The sequence below is a fragment of the Phyllostomus discolor genome, chromosome 1 (assembly GCF_004126475.2).
Source record: "Phyllostomus discolor isolate MPI-MPIP mPhyDis1 chromosome 1, mPhyDis1.pri.v3, whole genome shotgun sequence".
Classification (NCBI taxonomy): Eukaryota; Metazoa; Chordata; class Mammalia; order Chiroptera; family Phyllostomidae; genus Phyllostomus; species Phyllostomus discolor.
In genome coordinates this window covers 54959148-54973497 of record NC_040903.2, presented here as the reverse complement: position 1 = coordinate 54973497, position 14350 = coordinate 54959148, and the positions used below count along the sequence as shown (strand labels likewise).

The 14350-nt window shown below is 44.7% G+C and overlaps 1 protein-coding gene across 2 annotated transcripts in view; it reads left to right on the top strand.

Moving 5' to 3' along the window:
- Positions 1 to 316: 316 nt before the first annotated feature.
- The window catches only part of SVIL (supervillin), a 213392-nt gene continuing 199358 nt past the window's right edge, over positions 317 to 14350 (top strand). For both annotated transcript variants that reach the window (XM_036022710.1, XM_036022716.1), the window contains exon 1: positions 317 to 724. The gene's annotated coding sequence lies outside the window, so the exon portion shown is untranslated. The remainder of the gene's footprint in view (positions 725 to 14350) is intronic.

Below are 14350 nucleotides of genomic sequence, written 5' to 3'. Positions count from 1 at the left end.
CCGGCGCCGAGACGGCACCTGGACCTCGCTACAGCCTCTTCCCAGTCGTCGGCTCCGGGTGAGGGGAAGTGTGACAGGCCACCGCCCTCCCTTCCGTGCCTTTCACTAGCGAGAAGAGGGCTGCTGAGATACTGGACGCAAACTTGGTTTGCACACAGCGTAGCTGCCTTTCTAGTGTTTTAAAAACAGGACGAGCAAACGCAAGTCATCGCGGTTTCCTCGGGACACCTCCTGGAGGAAGGGCTGAGTAGGCGACTCAGGGCGCAAGTGGGTGCCCGGGGCTCGGCGACAGCTCTGGGCTTCTTCGCCCGGGGTCTGGCTCCGGCCCAGGCGTGTCGGCTCAGAAGGGTCGCCGCGCGCTGACCCCTGTTCAGGAAAAGGGGTGAGCTGCGGGGGGAGGTGCGGGGTTCCTTGCCCCCGGGTTGGGCTCCATGTTGCCGACCCTCTGCCCTGCTCCTCGCTGTCCCCAGGGCGCTCCCGCCTGGTGGCCCGGCAGAGGGCGCCAGCGCCCGATCGGGCGCCGTGCGCGCCGGCGGTGGGAGGGGACTGGTGCGAACCTCCAGGTAAGGAGCCCCGTGAATCAGCTGGAGACCGGGGCCGATCCTAGCTTTGAGAAGGGAGGCGGGGAGTGGCGGTGGCGCTGTTGAGAAGTCGGGGCTGGCGAGCCGCTGTCGGCGGGAAGCCGGGATTCTGCCCAGAGGAGGTCTGGGGAAAGCTCGGGAAGGTGAGAACGGTCTCTCCGCGCGGCAGCCCAGGGGCAGGGGACGCAGCGCAGGGCTGAAGCTGTGGACTCCAGGACACGAGGCTGTGTGCGTCTCTCGGGGACCAGAAGTGGGGTGGGTTTCACCTGGTCCTGCAGGGAGGGGGCGGCGGATTCCCGGGACGCGGCGGCTGGGTGCTCCCAGAGGCCCGCAGGGTCCCCAAGCTTGATAACAAAGGCGCTGCACGGCCACTCCTTCCACCCACTTCCGCTCGCGGCCGGGAGGTGCTGGCCGGGTCAGGATTTCCCTCTGCCGAGTTTCGGGAAGTTAGCCCCGCTGCCCGTTACGTGGGGAGGAGGGGCGGGAAAGGGGGCGGCCCGGGAGGGGCACTCCTGTGTTCAGAACTGCGACATCGCCTGTCTCTTTTCCGGGCGAATGGCCCTGGCCCAGTGCCTCTCCTCCAGGTCCCAGGGTCGTGCCTCGGGGGAAGGGGTGGGGGGTGCAGCGCAGCTTTGAACTCCCGGCGCCTGGCTTCCAGCGGGCCAGCTGTCTACGCCCCTCCCTGCAGATTCTAGACGCCGGGGGGCTCCAGGGAGTGCGTAGTGCCCCGGCACCTGGAGCGGAGCTCCCGAAGGCGGTAATTGCATTACTGTGGGCTGGGAGGATCCAGTCCAGGCCGCAATCTGGGTCAGGTGCGGGGTTCAGCGCGTCTGGCGCAGATATTACAGCTGTCACGGTAACAGTTTATTGCCATTGGACGCTCCCCAGAAGGGGACAGGACAGTAGGAGAAATTAAGAGAGCCCTTGTTTTTCATGAGTTTGGGGTAACTGTACAAACCCCAGCACCTGCACATGAACTGCACTGAAAAGGCAGGGGCAGCCTGTCCACCACTCGCCAGACGCGCCGGACGGGCAGAGGAGGAGGAGCTGCTGGAGGGAAACCCAGGGGCCTGTGCTCTGGTGTGAAACCTTATCCCTTAGCAATCAATCGAGAGAATTCGTTTGTTTTCTTATCTGCAGCCACTCCCTTCTCACGTAGTAGGGAAAGTGCAGAAACTGGTTTTTCTGAAGAGCCTATTGTAGGAGAGGATCTTACAAGCACACTTTGGAAGGATCTTCACCTTCCTTCTTTAAACCTCACAGCCTCCTCCGAAGAGGTTGTTTTTGTTACAGATAAGGAAATTGAAGTTTAAAGATGATACGGGACTCAGAGCCTGTCCTCCTCCAAAGTATACATTTGCTCCCCGCAGCCTTTGCCAGAGGCTGTTCCTGAAGGGTTTTTTTGTGGATTGCTGATTGAAGAGGCAGGGTATCTGCTGCCACCCTGGGTTCAGCAGAGCAGGTTAGGCATTAGGGTTCAGTCAACTTTCCACATCTTGCTGACTTTTGGTAGGGCCAGTGCCTCAACCAATCTTAGCTTAATGCTTAGGGTACATGAAGACAATTAAAACCCTTAGAACTACCTGACAACACCAGAGAGAGTCAGAAATAGCTGTCCTTTGCTTTATGCAATGTCTCAGGCAGGTGGGCCTGGGGTCAGGAACTCTACAGCAATGAGCTCTGTGCCCTTCCCTGCAGCAGAGAACTGGACTTCTTACCCTGTTGAGAGCTGTGTGACTTTGCCCCCTCTTCATACATGCTTAAAATTAAGTGAAGTCTGCCTTGGACACATGGCTAACCTTGATTACCTGATGAATTAAACCTCTTTGTAAGCCTCTAAGAACATGGTGTTATTCACACACCTGTATCCCTTGTTGAGCTCAAGTTTGTGATATGGGACGTTGGCATTGTCCTGCATATACTTAAGATGGATTTCCGTAGGGAAAGATGTTTGAGAGTCTGGAATAGCAGTCTGTGACTCGGAATGTCCTAGTGTAGTGTCATCAGTTGTGGAAGTGACAAGGCGTGGTGCTTAAGGGCAAGCTTCTGAAGTCTGAACGGCCAGCGACAAATGGCCCCAGCACCATTTATAGCTCAGCACGCTGCTCCTCCAGTCTGAGCTTCACTTAGCTCTTCTAAGACAAATGATAAAATACTTTCTGTTTTCAAATTATGTCACTGCTCAACACATTAACTAATGACCAAGATGTTTAAGAACAGAATCCTTTTCTTCCCTTCCCTCAGCCAAAAAGGTAACATGGCTACATGGTTGACCCCTGCCCTGACCTCCCTGTTTTTCCTGGTTAACACGGCAGTGTGGTGCACATGGTCATTCTTTGTCAGCAAGTGGTGGTGGTAGTGGTGGGGGGAGCTTAGCACGGATGGAAAACTTTGTTTAGTTGCCCAAGGAATGTACCAGAGGCTCAGAACTGTGGGGATTCCCTCTGAGTTGTACCTCTGTGTCATTTTGTGGCCAGCCTTGCAGCCATTGCTCTTTCCTTTAAATTTGGAGACAGTATTCTAATGATCAAGATGACAGGACTTAAAAAAAAAACCAAACCAAACAAACCAGAGAAAAGGAAGCGAGTGTTCTCTTTGCTCAGTCACTCACTGTTATTTGCTCCTGTGAAACCTGTGTGGGCACAGTCTTCTTGGTTTAAAGGTGAGCCACCAAACTGACAGCAAAGGTAGGAGAGTTTGAGATAGCATTTGAGAAACATTTGCTCAAATACAGTAAACTGTGTGTGATCTGAAAATTGCTAAACTCACTTTTGGAAGGTGTCATAAAGACACATATGTTCAGTTAAGCTAAACAACTAGTAAATAACCAGTATAGCTCTTTCATGTGTTAACAAAACTTGGAAGCTTTTCCATTTAGCAAATACAGGTGGAGAAATGGTTTCTTATGATATGTCAAGTTGTTCTTGAAAGACCTTTTCCACTGCTATTTCGTAGTTCTTGATTTTACTTTTGCATTTCTCTTTTAAACAATCATGGGCTAAAGTACTGCAAACCTTATAATGGCCTCAATCAACACCCTATCATGAAAGTTGTCACCAAGAAGTGGAAAGTACTGAAGCACTGGGAGGGATTGCCATTTAAAGCCTTATAGAGGTTTTACACTTGGATACAAAATGCAGCTTTCTCCCACACTGGAAAATAAGCTGCGTGCGCGTACTCACGTGCAAGCATGCAAATGGTTAGGAGCATCTCACTCATTGTAGCTACTTGTTGCGCTGGGACTGGGAAGAAGGAAGCAGCTGCAGGGCGTGTACCAGACCTGCGCGGCTGTGCTTCCATTGTGGGGAGGTGAACAGGCAGCTTGTTCAAAGGCGTCTTGCATTCCCCAGCTGCTCCACAACCTCTTCGCAGATGGGAGAGAACTTGCCAGCTGCTGGGGCAACTGTACTTACATTTGCTGCTTTTATGCAGTAACCAAGGAAGGTGAAAATCCAGACGCCTTTGTTAAACTGTAGCTGTTGTAAATAGTTTTATTTGTTTCTCCTATGTCAATGTTATTCCAGATACAGTCAGTCAGGGGAGAAGGTTTAAGAATAAATGTCAGAATTAACATTTTTTCTGAATAAATTTTTAAGGGTAACTAGCATGTATATTTTCCCATACTTAAAGCCTAGGCTGCTTTTGTAGTTCACTGACTACCAAAGGAATGGGTCTAATATTGGGGGGGGGGGTTAATTGCCATATGAATCAGGTTTAGTTATACACATATTTCATGAAACATATGAAAGTTACAATGTGTGTCTAGATGTTAGGTTACCTTGCATTTGTCAGAGCTGAGGATTAAAATGCACCCCATACCCCTTATCTTGTCCATGAGAAAAATCTGTTTCCAAGCAGTTTACACTTACCCAAGGCGGTTTGGCTCTTGGTTTAATTCAACAAATCTGTTGAGTGTTTACAGTGCTGCAGGCCTGAAGAACTATGAAGATGAGTAAGGGCTTGGGCCCAGCCCCAGATGGACTCACAGCTTATAACCCAAGAGACAGAAACAGTTATCATATGAGGGCTGTTGTAGAGGCAGCCCCATTTTGTGAAATCACCTCTTCAGGAACCTTTTTTGTAATGATGTTGGTGTTGTAATCATGTCAGCTCACATGAAGCCTGAGTAACAAGTTCATGTGCCAATAAAAATCAATAAGGAGAGTCTGGGCACAGGAAGACAGAAGAGGCATTTTCTCATATTGTGAGCATCTGTACTAAAAAGAGGAGCCCTGTGTTTGCATGGAGACCCCTGTCTCTCCCTCAGCCTCCCTGTCCCCAAACTCTCGCTCAGCACTGGAAGGCATTTTCCCCTCCCAATTAGTGTGAGTGAAGGTGAATAAATGCTCTCTAGAAGCTGCAGCATAAATCACAACCACTTATTGGGATTCAGTCAGCTGAAGTCCCTTGGTTCTAGAAGACGATATAAAATAAACCGTAATCACTCGGACATGAACAGCACCCTCTGACTCTGAATCTCACCTTATTCTTAGGGGCTCTTGTACTGGGAAGTGCTGTTGTTTCAGATCCCCAGCTATTCAGAGCTGCTGAGTTAGATCCACAATTTTAAACCCTTTAATCCCTTCTGGGCTCCACTTATACCTTCACGTATCTTTTACTTGGTCTGTTTTGCACAGTAATATTAGATTTCCACAGTGTTTCAGCTTTCAGCTGGTTTTACTGCCATTCCATTGGAGACTCTCGAGAGCTCTGTTAGGCTCTCAGGGCTGATGGCCTGGGGGCTCTGCTGTGCAGAAGAGGAAACTGAGGCTTGGCGGCTGAGCACCTTGCCTGGGCCAGGACTAGAATGAAAGTGCCCTGACTCAAAACAGAGCCCCAGTCTTAGAAGGATCAACTCACACAAAGCTGGAGAGATTGAGTCACCTGCTCACGGAGGCGTCACTGTGAGTGCCGAGTACAGTGGTCCTCGCTGGGCTCTTCCCCTGGGATAACTCCCTGTTTCTTGTTATACTTCCCTGCACATTTTACTGATTCATTGATCATGGTATGTTTGTAAGTCTTGACTCTCCAGTGCAACTGCCAGCTTTCTAACAACACACGGACCCCTCCTTCCCATCACACATGCATACACACAGGCATGCACACAGGCCCAGCAGTGGCTGTTGGGCCCAGTATCCAGTCCTGCTCCTATCCGAAGATGACCTCGCATTTGTTTCATCTAAGTGTTTATTCCTGATTAATGGTTTGGAGTGCTACACAGTTCCTGGTGGATGGCAACGAAGTTAACCAGTCTTGTCTTTTCCACCAGGGGGACTGTTGAAACATGAGCCCCCACCCCTCGGTAATGGTGACAGGGGTGTCCCCTCAACATCGTGCTCCTAGGAGGTTAGAAACAACAGCTATCTCCCGGTAGGAGGAGGAAGGTGATGAGCTTTGGGGGTGCGCTAGAGAGAGCTCTCCTGTGCTTCAGGGCTCCTCCGATGCTCCTTGTGCCGCCCCTGTGCTGTTCCTTACACACACCCTAACAGCCCTCCTCCTGCCCCCTCGCTTTGGCAGCTTCCTGCTCCTTCTGAGACCCTTTGTTTTGCCTCTGACATGCTGCCCTTCCTGCTCCTGGTCTGTTGCTGCTCGCCCAGTCACCTCCTGGCAGCCCTCGGTTTCAAGTGTCTTATGGACACTTTGCCTTGGATGCCCTTATCTCCATCTGTCACTGGTATTTAATTGCTTTCCCCCACTCTCCAGCCCTCTCTGTGACATGGGTAGGTTTCCCCCTTGCTATTCTTTCTGTCAACTTCTGTGAGCCCTTTCTCCGGCTCCTCCTCTGTGCACGAGACCCTCTGTGTCTGTACCTTCCTCGGGTTTCCAGAGCGTGTCTGTGTCTGTGTCTGTTTCCCTCCAGGGCTGCTCTGCACTTTCTTTCTCTCTTCCTCCCTGCCCCCTTTGAAGCCCTCTTAATTTTTTAATTGAGGTATAATGACATACAACATTATATTAGTTTCAGGTATGTAACATAATAATCTGATCTTTGTATACGTTGCACAATGATCACCATAATAAGTCTAGTCAGCATCCATCATCACATATAATTGCAAACTTTTTTTTTCTTGTGATGAGAACTTTTAAGATTTACTCTCTTAGAAACTTTGAAATATACAGTCCTTCCTCCCATTTTGACAATGCTTCTTAAGAAGTAGACCCTTTCTGCCTTATCTGTTCTTCTCAACAGTTTGTAGTCTGTGGTCCAAGTCAGAACTGTTCGGCTGCCACCTGCTTCGGGTTTAATAATTAGGCTAATACTCTATCATGATTTTTTATTTAAAGGAAACTTTGCTCTTAGAAAACGGTTCTTTGGAATTGAAACTTGGAAGCACCACTTTTGAAACTGGTCAGGTCAGGGCATTTCAAAGGCCTGAACTTTGGGGGAAAGGGTTTGAAATTTATTTTGGCTTTCTTTTCGTGTGGCAGTACCTGGAAAGTAACTGAAACATGAGCTTGTTTTTGGATAACTTTTCCCTTGCAAGTAGAAATTGTACATACACAGCACAGAATTAACGTTTGCTGCTTTCTAAAAAAAATATATATTTCTGAAAGATCTCGGAAGGCAGCTTGTGCTTTGCAGCCACTCCGGCTTGCGTGTAAGTTAGAAGTGCTTGGTCATGTAGATCCTGTGCTTTGTTCCACATGCTCAGGGGGCTGTTTCCTAGCAGGGACCCGTGTCCATGAAAATATACTGGAGAGTGAGTTTGAGGAGAGCTTTGATTGAGGAATTTTTACTTTTCCTCTCCAGAGCTTTCAACATGGAGGGACACCCTCAGGGTTGGGGTTGGAGCAGGTTGGCTGTGGGAAGCAGCGGGAAAGGGTGGTCCCAGCCCACAGTGAGCCAGGGCCGCAGGGGTGACATCCAGGCCCGGTGAGGCTGCAGCCGGCACGTGCCATGAGCTCCCAGGCCATCCCCTCTGGTACGTAATCCCTGCGTGGAAATTTCCCTTTTTCTGACTTTTTTGGTACTAATTTACATTTCTCCTTTTTTTTTTAAGTTCTGAAAAAAGTGAAAAGATGCTTACCTGTGCCAAAATGGACTTTGGTTCTTGAACTTCCCAGTTTGAAGGGCGCCCCGTTGCCTTGCCCCAGTAGATACGGGAGTCTGTGTGCAGTGCTGGGATTGGTGCTCCTGGTAATAGGCCGCAGCTCACGCAGACGAAGGAATCTTTGTGTCAGCAATGTTCTTTGATTGGTGTTTCAGCAGGATCGCGATGTGGTCATGTTTAGTTGTCCATCTATAACTACGTCAGGAGAAAGGTTTATAAAATTGAATTATATAGAAACAAGAGAAGAAAGTAATCACATGGAATGTTCATTCACTAGTTTGCTCTGCAAACATTTGTTAACCACATGGTGTGTGCGTGCATGCTTAGTATTGGACATGTAGAGTGACTCCTGTCTCATGGAGCTTACAATCTGGAGAGACATTTGTAAACACAAAAGCCTAGGAAGGCGTCACCACTCTTGCAATGGAAGCACATTCCAGGAGTAACGGAGACACAGAGGATGTGATGGGGGTGGTGGTGCTGAGAGCAGCGTCATGGATTGACTGTAACATACACCAGGCCCTGTGCTGGGCGTTTGGCATGCTGTACCTCTTTTAATCAGTAGGATCATATAAGTGGAAGCCTTGATAGGTTAAGTACCTCAAATGAGGTAAGGTAATAAGTAGAACCTAGGTTTGAACTCAGAGCCAAAGTCATAAACCTTATGCTTATAATAAAGAAGAGGATGCTCCAGTACCTTTTTAGGCTTAGTTTCCATCCATCTCCATCACCGTATGTAATTAAGGAAGAAGGAAGCTGGAATGTGTAAAGGGTGTACAGCGGGATCTAAACTATGCCCACTGCCATATAAAGGATGTACAGTTCATCCTTGAACAGCACGGGCTTGGGGTCCAAATTCCGTGTATGACTTTTGACTCCCCAGTTATCCCTCAGGATCCACAGGGTGTTGATTCCAAAACCCCAGCAGGTACCAAAATCCACAGATGGCCAAGTCCCTTACATAAACTGGCATAGAACAGTGCACACAGTGGGCCCTCCACATTCACGGACTCCCACCTGCAGATCGAAAGTACTGTTTTCCAACTGCAGTTTGTTGAATCTGAGCATGTGGAAAGCTTGGGGATATGGAGGGCCAAATGCATATTTACTGAAAAACATCCACATACATGTGGGGCCATGCAGTCCAAACCCGTGTTGTTCAGGGGTCCAATATACCATGGGGATCTAGTCTAGATGGTGCCTCTGAGTCTGTAATTATGTATTTTCTCTGAGGATCCTTTATAATCAGTGTTCTGCCAACTGTATTTCTAAAGAGGCTCTCTTTTCCCTCCAACAAGCTTTGCAGAAACTGCCTGCCAGGCTCACTGTCCACCAGGAGGGACTGTACCCACAGCCCTCTCTGCCTCTTGGTGCTGTGCATTGTGGCCAGCAGCCTGTGGTTCCTGCCTCGCTGTTCTCATCTGTGTTTGGCGAGGGAAGTGGTTTTATTTCAGGCCTGTGGAAGGGAAGAGTAGCTTCCGCACCAAGCAGCAGCATGTCAGTGAGCACTGTACTTGGTCCAAGTCTCCTCTTCACATCCCCCAAGGTGTACTCTGTCTTCTCTCATCTCCCGCTTTCCGTCTTGTAAGGATTGCCAGTCCATATTCCTGATAAACCTGTTGTGACTGTAAGGGGAGGCTCGAAAGAGAAGCAGGACCCTGCCTTCTTCCCGAGGGAACCAGTGAGGACAAGGGGTGGTCTTTCAGGACCAGTTGCTCTGGGGCTCGGGAAGAAGCTGAGGAGCTTGTGCTGCCTTAGAGCTGTGTCTGCGTGTCCGCATTCGGACGCAGCCCTCGCTAGCAATGCAAGCAGAAAGACTGCTGTCCCCCAACAGTGCTGCAATGAGGAAGTATCGTGACTGAAAATTTGGAAGTTAACATGCTTTTCTTTAAAGAGTGCATTTTTTAAAAGTCCAGAATCTCTAAGAATAAGGCTAAGTTTCTTCATTCCTGGAAAAATTGATAACACCATGAGTTCAAGTTTAGGGAGAACTCACTTCAAGCAAAGTTAGACCATTTCTATGACATTTCTAAAACTGATTTTAATGTAAGACTTTGGAATAAGATTTATATATATAGTTTTTCATTCTGACCTCAGAATTATCCAGTTATAACTATATGTTGAAAAACAATCATCATTATATACTTCTGAAATTGAGTTTCCAGGAAAAACAAAAACATATTACATGCTTGACAAGGAAATTATATGGTAGAAAAATGTTTTGGTTGATTATTTATGTAAACCCAACATCTGTGTGTTCAAAAAAAAGACTTCCTCATCACTTTAAAAAAAAAACTAAAAGCTTTCATCTTGTGGCCTGTTTTCTATACTTTGTTCTCAACAGCGCTGGAAGAAAACACAAGTTAGTTACAGCAGGCAGTGAAAGCACTTTATTTTTTCCATGAACAAATTAGTTCCATCTCTAATGTCTAGGCTTCTTTAAAAAAAATCTCAGAGGAAACTGCAGACTTGTGGAAAACATCTCACTTTCCTTGTGAGCACAGACACTGGTTCTAGGTTCAAATAGCAATACCCTTCGTCTGGTTGTAGAACTACTGACGTTTATACTCGCACTCAGGTTTTGTTTGCCCCAAAACCACGAAACCGTGGTTTCCAATATACATTTTCTTTGCCAGCATTTCCCACTCCAGCCAGAAGTTGGCTTTAAAAAGTGATGGGCCGTGTTTGCATAATCATCACCCAGCCCTTTTTGTTCTCCAAGTTTTTTATCCTCTTGCTTGCCAAATGCACATGGATTGCTGATAGTTACCCAGGAATGGCTTTTCTGTTTCATCTTATATTTTCCAAATAGTTTCCCCATTGTTTGTGATTGTAGGGACAACTGGGGAGAGTTAACGAGCTGTGGGAGAGTTGCCTCCCATTGTATTTATGCTTACTGAGCGAGTGACCTATCATCACCAAATAGGAGGATGTCTGCCAGTTGAATATTTTTAGTTTCAAGATAGATAGGAGAGTGGAGACATTGAAAAGATGAAAAGATTTCATAGCATGACAGAATTTTTCCCTTTTTCTATTATTATTGTTATGTCATATCATTACTAGGAGTATCCTTAATAGTCTGGTAGGACAAATAGCTCTTGCTAAGAGTAATACCTTCTTTACAACGACTACTGGAAGTTTCAGATAAAGTACAATGAAAATGACTCATCATGAATGATCATCATTTATTCAAGTTTATAAATATTTACGAACACACTTATGTGCAGGGAACTCTGCTAGGCCCTTGCACATTTCCAATGTCATTTAGTCCCAACAACCATGTCAGTAAATAGTGTTATTCCCATTTCATAGATAAGCAGTTCCAAGGCTCATGGCGGTAAAATGACTCGGCAGAATCATTTATCTACTGGGTGACAGGGCTGAGACTCAAATCTAGGTCTTCTGACTCTAAAATCATCCATGTTCATTCCCCAGTGCACTAAGCTGATAAATAAATGATAGTGATGTCACAGCAAAGGCCACATGTGTAATAGGGGACTTCAGAAGTACAGATTGGTGCTAATGTAATAAAATTTTAAGAACAAAACTATGAAACTGGGGTGAAATTTTTAGTGCTTGTATGTCCACATTAGGTTTGGAGGACAGGATTTAGTATCTGACTGCTTTTTGTGAAAGACAGCAGCTGTCCCACATCTAAGTCCAACTTACAGTGAAATTAAATTCTGTAGTTCTAATGTGTGGGCCCTCGAAAGGCCACTGCCACTGTTGCCTGCCTTCCTCACTTCCTTCCCCCTTTCCTTCCCCCTTTCCTTCCCCCCTCCCTTCCTCCCTTCCTTCCTTCCTTCTTTCCTTCCCTTTTTTTTAAAAAAGCTTTATTGGGGTAAAATGTTGCCATTGTTTTTCTTAACTTTCTAGCAGGGTTTTTAGGGAAAGTTTGGACCAGTGTTAAGCCAAAATTTCTTAGTTTCTAGGGCTTTTTGATACAGTATTGACTAAGTTCCTCAAACTATTTCTTGTTGCTATACTTCTTTTGTTTTTAAAGATTTTATTTATTTATTTTTAGAGAGGGAAGGGAGGGAGAAAGAGAGAGAGAGAGAGAACCATCAATGTGCGGTTGCTGGGGGCCGTGGCCTGCAACCCAGGCATGTATCCTGACTGGGAATTGAACCTGCGATGCTTTGGTTCCCAGCCCGCGCGCTCAATCCACTGAGCTATGCTAGCCAGGGCTTGTTGCTATACTTCTTTATTACATTCAGAGAAATCTTTTTAGTAGTAAAAATAATTTAGTGGTAATTTGGGAAATTTTTGAGTTTTTAAAAACTCATGGTTGCTGACACAATATTGAGTGCATAAATCTGAAAAGTAGAAAAAGAATAGCTTGATATTGAGCAGTTTCTCTTCTCCAGTTACTTCTTGATTTTCAATATAAGGAGGAACCAAGACTATATTCATTCAAAATAATATCTGATATTTATGTTTTATGGCTCCGTGCGCACCTTGTTTTAATCCTTTCTGCTCTCTGTAAGATGAAATAGAAGCTTACAAGGCTCCAAAGAAAAACGTTCTATGCAAATCATAAAGGAAGTAGATAGCAGGGTCTGTCCTAGAAGTCGTATCTTCTAACTCCTAGCTCTATTTTGTCCACTCTTGATTTGACTGAGTCAGTAACAACTGATAGAGATATTCCAATGGAATTAAAAAGAAAAACTTAATTATGGTTATTTATGATATGTTACAATTTAAAACTTTGCTATAAAGCTGTCCCACATTTTCCTTTCTCTGTTAATCCATCATGACCTGTAAGGCAACAGCTGTTAGAAGAATGTAAATTACTACCATATATAAAGCTCTTCACTGAGGGTTAGAAAGAAAATTGGTGGAGTTGCATGGTATCTCAGGATTTTCAGTGATCAAAATCCATCTTGATACCAGCTGGAGATACCAACATGCTTTGTTGCTGAAGATATTGAACTTCCCCATCCTTACTGGGATTATTCGAGCAAATGTGCTAAATAGCTAATCTTTTCACTAGGAGTGTTCTCCTTGACTAGTCATTGCAGGCAGGAAAGGAACTGATGTTTTTGAGCATGCATCCTGTGTTAGGCTATGTGTTAGGCCTTGTCTACACATTACCTGACTATAGCCCATAGCACGGTCCCATAGATGAGTGCCTTAATCTGAAGGAGCTTAAGTCTAAGTGGTGGGACTGGTGTTATTTCCAGGTCTGTAAGATGAATAAGTGCAGCGTTTTTAAACTCTACAATCTCTAAATTCTGTGATTTATTTTTTCTAACTAACTTTCCTGAAAATATCTTCTCCTCTAATTTTTAGTTAGCCCAGGAGCCAGACAAAAGAGCACTAGTTACGATAACACCAGTAAGAAGCGAAAAGAAAAATTTGCCAAAAGTTGACCTGACCATGAACTTATGAACGTGTGGAACAGTGTTTCTCCAACTTTAATGTGCATACAGATCACCAGGGGACCTTGTTCAAATTTTTACATATTTGTTGGGGTTTTTTGTCTACTTGTTCTACTTGTTGTATTTAATATATTGAGAGGGCAGTGTTGCAATATGTGACTATTCTTGTGAATTTGTCCTTTTCCTTGCACTTCTATCAATTTTTGCTCCCAGTATTTGTAAACTCGGTTGTTAAAATGAATATGTTTAGGGTTTTTATGTCCTCTTGATGAATCAGACACTTTATCATTATGAAATGACCTTTATACTAGATAGTATTCTTTGCTCTAAAATCTCTTTTGCCTAACATTAACAAAGGCACTTTAGCTTTCTTTGGACATGTGTTAGTATGGTATATCTTTTTCCATAATTTTACTTTTAACCTATTTGTATCTATCAGCATATTAAAAGGTGCGTTTCTTACCTATATACCGCCTAGTATATAGTTGGATCTTGCTTTTATTTTTTTCAATATGGCAATTTTTGTCTTTTAATTGGAGGTATTTAGACCATTTATATTTAATATAATTGTTGATATGATTAGTTTGAAGTCTGTCATCTAGCTATTTGTTTTTTATTCATCCTGTATTTTGTCTTCCTTTTTTCTACCTTCCTTTGTATTGAGTATTTTTATGATTCCATTCTTTCTCCTTTGATGGGTTATTAGCTGCATACATTTGGTTAGTTATTTTAATGGTTGCTTTAGGATTTAAAGTATACATCTTTGACTAACCAGAGTCTGCCCTTAGGTTATATACCACTCTGTACAGTGTCTGGCACAAATAATGCCCCTTTTTAATTATAAAATTGTAAGCATGTAATTCTGTAACCTAACAATATCACATTCAAGCACACCATATGACTTTTTAGGTGAAATGTTCAAAATAAAACTATAAATTATTACACTCATATTATTACCCTACAACCACACTCAAGCAGGCGTTACTTCGGCTGGACCCCTGTATATAGTGTAAGAGATTTATAGTAGTATACTTCCATTCTGACCTCTGTATTGTTGTTGTACCCTTTTCTTTTACATATGTAATTAGTTCCACATAAATTGTTATTATTTTTGTTTTAGAAATCACTTTTCTTTTAAAGAGTAAATTATATATGTACTTAAATAATTGCAATTTCAGTATCTACATTCCTTTGTGTATATCCATATTTCTACTTGATATAATTTTCCTTCTGCTTAAAAGGAAAAAGGACTCCTATAACATTTCTGAGTTTGCAGGACTGCTGATAATATATTCTTTCTACTTTTATATGTTTGGTAAAGTCAATATTTGCCTTTACT